Raw genomic sequence first — 5715 nt, forward strand, 5'->3', positions numbered from 1 at the left:
TCCAACCTCCAGCCTGCATGCTCCACCTCGGCCTGTGCGTATCCGGAGGGTGCTGTGCGCAAGCCGGAAGATGCTGGTTTCGGCTGGCCTTACCGGATCCAATGGCACAGTACCTAGGTGCGCTCTAAGACCGTTATCCGAACCCAAGTCCGCCAGGGGTTTTTCAGTTATACCAGTAGCGTCGACCATCACTTTGATCAGCCAGGCCTTTTCGGGGGTCGAGCGTCCGAGGTGTGTCCGAGGGAAGATTTGCCTTGGCGGGCATGGCTGGCGAGTACCTCCCCGGCCGTGGAGGAAAACGCATACGGTGCATTGCAAACACCTACCAGCAGGTATATAGGAGAGCATGTCTCTTGAGTTCATCCTAACCTTATAATGGTTATCCCATTCATAAGGCCTGGATGCAAGGTGGTGCGTGAAGGTAACATTAGCCTGACTCTAACACTTTCACCGGTTAGGGGTGGAGTGGTGACCCCCCTAACACTGGAGGTCTCGCCGACCTCCAGGCACCAGCCTCACATGCTCTACCTCGGCCTGTGCGTATCCGGAGGGTGCTGTGCGCAAGCCCGGAAGATGCTGGTTTCGGCTGGCCTTACCGGATCCAATGGCACAGTACCTAGGTGCGCTCTAAGACCGTTATCCGAACCCAAGTCCGCCAGGGGTTTTTCAGTTATACCAGTAGCGTCGACCATCACTTGGTTCAGCCAGGCCTTTTCAGGGGTCGAGCGTCCGAGGTGTGTCCGAGGGAAGATTTGCCTTGGCGGGCATGGCTGGCGAGAACCTCCCCGGCCGTGGAGGAAAACGCGTACGGTGGATTGCAAAAACCTACCAGCAGGTTTTTAGGGAGAGCGTCAATCTCGAGGGCGTTCGGAGCTCTCCCGATCTATTGGCATACGATGCCCGCCAGGGGTTAGGCTCTCGGGTTACCACTTAAGGTTTCTCCCTGTCATAAGAAAGACAACCGGTCAAACCAATGCGCAATGTACAATGAGGTGCGAGCTCATATCCTATATATTGCTCAGAGCCGCAACCTCGGTGCGACATACCTAGGTACAGGAATAGGGCGAGAGGTGGATGCGCTCCTTCAGGACGGGTAGGTCGGCAGCCTCTCGGGTATGATCGTTCACCAACGAAAGCTGTACAAAAGGGGGTGACTGCGCTCATTGAGGACGGCAGCCTCAACATGACATACCTATCAAAAACTCTCCCATGAGGTGTGTGCGCTCCTTCAGGATGGGAGGTCGGCAGCCTCGGTATGATCATGATGACCGAGACACAGGCCTTGGGTTGGGCCTAGGGTTGAAGCCTTCTGTGCCGCCCGGGTAGTTCCTCCCCAAACCAGCGGGCATGCCTCTATGGGGGGGCCTCGGTCTGAAAAGACACGATCCTCACCCGGAACCGTCTGAGGGAAGCGTTGAAGGCCGGTCTGTCTACACAGGTGTCCGCTATCGGCGTCCATGGTGTACGGGTGAGAGCCAGCAGTGGATCGGGTTAGTTCAACACATGCTTGGCCTCACCCCGCCTGGTCACGGAATCACTCATTTCTCGGTTACGTCCCACAGTAGCGCGCGCAGCGTGCTGGGAGCTGACGAGGGCTCTCTCCCCCACGCTGACGGCGCACCCCTGCTGCACCGATGGTGGGCGTCCTGGTACCGAGGTGGGCCCCTGACCCTGCCCGGGGGATGGAGCACGCCGAGGTGGCCGCGACGTTAGCTGGTGTCCCTTTCACCACCGCGGTGCAGCTACCTGGTTGATCCTGCCAGTAACATATGCTTGTCTCAAAGATTAAGCCATGCAGGTCTAAGTACACACGGCCGGTACAGTGAAACTGCGAATGGCTCATTAAATCAGTCATGGTTCCTTTGATCGCTCCACACGTTACTCGGATAACTGTGGTAATTCTAGAGCTAATACATGCAAACGAGCGCTGACCCCTCTGGGGGATGCGTGCATTTATCAGATCCAAAACCCATCCGGCGGGGCGCGGGCCCCCCGGCCGCTTTGGTGACTCTAGATAACCTCGGGCCGATCGCGCGCCCTCCGCGGCGGCGACGTCTCATTCGAATGTCTGCCCTATCAACTTTCGATGGTACTATAGTCGCCTACCATGGTGACCACGGGTAACGGGGAATCAGGGTTCGATTCCGGAGAGGGAGCCTGAGAAACGGCTACCACATCCAAGGAAGGCAGCAGGCGCGCAAATTACCCATTCCCGACACGGGGAGGTAGTGACGAAAAATAACGATACAGGTCTCTTTCGAGGCCCTGTAATCGGAATGAGCGTATCCTAAACCCATGGGTGAGGACCCATTGGAGGGCAAGTCTGGTGCCAGCAGCCGCGGTAATTCCAGCTCCAATAGCGTATATTAAAGTTGCTGCAGTTAAAAAGCTCGTAGTTGGATTTCGGGAGTGGGCTGACGGTCCGCCGCGAGGCGAGCCACCGCCTGTCCCAGACCCTGCCTCCCGGTGCCCCTCGGATGCCCTTGGCTGGGTGTCCGGTCGGGGTCCGGAGCGTTTACTTTGAAAAAATTAGAGTGTTCAAAGCGGGCCGCTACTCGCCCGAATACCTGAGCTAGGAATAATGGAATAGGACTCCGGTTCTATTTTGTGGGTTTCCGGAACCAGGGCCATGATTAAGAGGGACGGCCGGGGGCATTCGTATTGCGCCGCTAGAGGTGAAATTCTTGGACCGGCGCAAGACGGACGAAAGCGAAAGCATTTGCCAAGAATGTTTTCATTAATCAAGAACGAAAGTCGGAGGTTCGAAGACGATCAGATACCGTCGTAGTTCCGACCGTAAACTATGCCAACCCGCGATCCGGCGGCGTTATTCCCATGACCCGCCGGGCAGCGTGCGGGAAACCACGAGTCTTTGGGTTCCGGGGGGAGTATGGTTGCAAAGCTGAAACTTAAAGGAATTGACGGAAGGGCACCACCAGGAGTGGAGCCTGCGGCTTAATTTGACTCAACACGGGAAACCTCACCCGGCCCGGACACGGAAAGGATTGACAGATTGATGGCTCTTTCTCGATTCTGTGGGTGGTGGTGCATGGCCGTTCTTAGTTGGTGGAGCGATTTGTCTGGTTAATTCCGATAACGAACGAGACTCCGGCATGCTAACTAGTTATGCGGCCCTCCGTGGTCTGCATCAACTTCTTAGAGGGACAAGTGGCGTTCAGCCACACGAGATGGAGCAATAACAGGTCTGTGATGCCCTTAGATGTCCGGGGCTGCACGCGCGCCACAATGGTTGGCTCAGCATGTGCCTACCCTTCGCCGAGAGGCGCGGGTAATCCGCTGAAACCCAATCGTGATTGGGACTGGGGATTGCAATTATTCCCCATGAACGAGGAATTCCCAGTAAGCGTGAGTCACAAGCTCGCGTTGATTAAGTCCCTGCCCTTTGTACACACCGCCCGTCGCTACTACCGATCGGATGGTTTAGTGAGGTCCTCGGATCGGCGCCACCGGGACCCCTCGTGGGCCTTGGTGTAGTGCTGAGAAGTCGATCAAACTTGATCATCTAGAGGAAGTAAAAGTCGTAACAAGGTTTCCGTAGGTGAACCTGCGGAAGGATCATTAACGGGTAGCGCCGCCCGGCGCGCCTCCTCCCAGCCTCTGTGCGTCTCCTCGGGCCTCTGGGGAAAGGGTTGTGCGCTTCGGTACCGGACTGGAGATCATCATATGTTTAAACGCCTGAACAGCGATGGCGCAAGCTGGTCTGTTCTCTCCAAACAGCCCCCCATCTCGAGCGCACCTCCTCGGTACTCTCTGGCTCGTGCGAAGCGCTAAAAAACACGGTTACGGCCGGTTTCCACACGCACAATGGCGTGAGTCTGGGCCGCGAGGCCCTCTCTCTCTGTCGGCGTGCGTGGGGTTTTCCACATTCGGTGACCTCAGGCTCACGGCACCACCACGCACCCTACGTCTGTTGCTATAAATCGGGACTGTGCCCGTAAAGGACCAGACTCGCGTTGGGAGGTTCGCAGGAGGCTCACGCCACCTTTGTCTTCCTGGGCTCAGACGTCGTCAAAGCGGTTGCGCGTGTGTGGCCGTTGCCTTCCATTTTTCGTCGGGTGACGGGTACCTACTAGTCTTCGAACCAACCCCATACAGCGCTACGAGTGCTCTCCCTTACCGGAGGCATGGCGGGCGGTGATGGGGAGGGCCACGTGTGGACTCTAGCTCATCAACCCCGCCTCAGGCAGCGCTACGAGTGCTCTCCTGTACTGGAGACATGGCGGACGCTGACTGGGTGGTCCCCCTGGTGGCTTTAGTCTTCACACCCTCCACACCCCGGTGCTACGCGTGCTCCTCTCCGCAGGGAGGGGTGGACATGGCGGCCGGCGGGTGAGGAGAGGGGTTCACTGTGTGCTGTAGCTCCCAAGCTCACCTCGGGCAGCGCTACGAGTGCTCCTCCCTTCCTGGGAGCATGGCGGGCTGTGACGAGGTAGGCCTCTGGGTCCTTCAGTATTCACACACCCCTTTCCAACACCCCGTTGCTACGCGTGCTCACCCAGTCCTCCGAGACGGACAGGGCGGGTGCCGAGTGTGGAGGGGGCCCGCAGAGGGCTGCGGGTTTAAAGACCCCGTGCTCGGGTGCCTGTCCCTCGGGTCAGGCACTACGGCGGGGCGCCCGTCACTTGAAAAATGGTAAAAACCATTTATCATGTTTGGTGCCTCTCACGAAAAAACCAAGAGTACAACTCTTAGCGGTGGATCACTCGGCTCGTGCGTCGATGAAGAACGCAGCCAGCTGCGAGAACTAATGTGAATTGCAGGACACATTGATCATCGACACTTCGAACGCACATTGCGGCCCTGGGTTCATCCCAGGGCTACGCCTGTCTGAGGGTCGCTATTCCCATCATTCGGACTGTGCCTGTAATGGGCAAGACCGCGGTTGGAGGTTCGAAGGTGGCCCTGGTCACCTCCGTCTTCCTAAATTCAGACGCGTCCCGGTCCTCTAGCTCCCCGGCTAGAGAGAGGGGTCACACGCTCCGTGTTAGGTTTCGCTGTGGAGCTCGTCTCCCCGTAGGCTGCGGCCTCCCTGCCTCTCGATCACCCCGATCCTGGTCCTCCAGGGGCCCCGCAATACTCCTACGGCCGAGGAAGAAGCGCGCACGCGGCTGCCGGTGGGCAACCATTCAGGCTGCCCGCGTGCGTGTCTCCCCCTTCCTCACCAGGCCGGCAGGAGGATGCGTGGTCGCGCGGGTGTATCGGTTGGTTCGGGTTGGTGCGTCGTCCTATGGGGGCCCAAGACGTGCCTCCCTCCAGCGTCTCCCTCTCACGGTGTGCTGTCCCTCCCTCCCTCTCGTCCGAGGCAGAGGCCGAGACCGACCCTGTGTCTGCCAGCCCGGTGCGCGTGTGCGCGTGGGGGTCCTCTCCCTCCCACCGCCACCGGCGGCTCAGGCGCGCGTCCGGTTCCCACACCGGCGTGCTGCCCCCATTCGAACGCGACCTCAGATCAGACGAGACGACCCGCTGAATTTAAGCATATTACTAAGCGGAGGAAAAGAAACTAACAAGGATTCCCTCAGTAGCGGCGAGCGAAGAGGGAAGAGCCCAGCGCCAAATCCCCCGTCCCGCCCGGGGCGAGGGGAAATGTGGCGTACGGAAGTCTGCTTTCTCTCGGCGTGGGCCGGGGGCCTGAGTCCTTCTGATGGAGGCTCAGCCCGTGGACGGTGTGAGGCCGGTAATGGCCCCTGCCCCGCC

General features: G+C 58.8%; 3 non-coding genes across 3 annotated transcripts in view; all 3 read left to right on the forward strand.

Annotated features, from left to right (window-relative positions):
• The first annotated feature begins 1743 nt into the window (after positions 1-1743).
• Positions 1744-3582, forward strand: LOC143497395 (18S ribosomal RNA). Its single transcript, XR_013125878.1, has one exon. It is a non-coding gene; the product is annotated as an 18S ribosomal RNA (ribosomal RNA).
• Positions 3583-4704: 1122 nt separating this feature from the next.
• Positions 4705-4858, forward strand: LOC143497393 (5.8S ribosomal RNA). Its single transcript, XR_013125876.1, has one exon. It is a non-coding gene; the product is annotated as a 5.8S ribosomal RNA (ribosomal RNA).
• A 599-nt stretch (positions 4859-5457) lies between these two features.
• LOC143497388 (28S ribosomal RNA) overlaps positions 5458-5715 on the forward strand; it is a 4160-nt gene continuing 3902 nt past the window's right edge. Inside the window, exon 1 of the ribosomal RNA XR_013125873.1 lies at positions 5458-5715. This exon is cut by the window's right edge and continues 3902 nt beyond it. This is a non-coding gene — a ribosomal RNA (28S ribosomal RNA).

The sequence above is a fragment of the Brachyhypopomus gauderio genome, unplaced genomic scaffold (assembly GCF_052324685.1).
Source record: "Brachyhypopomus gauderio isolate BG-103 unplaced genomic scaffold, BGAUD_0.2 sc109, whole genome shotgun sequence".
In the NCBI taxonomy this organism is placed as follows: Eukaryota; Metazoa; Chordata; class Actinopteri; order Gymnotiformes; family Hypopomidae; genus Brachyhypopomus; species Brachyhypopomus gauderio.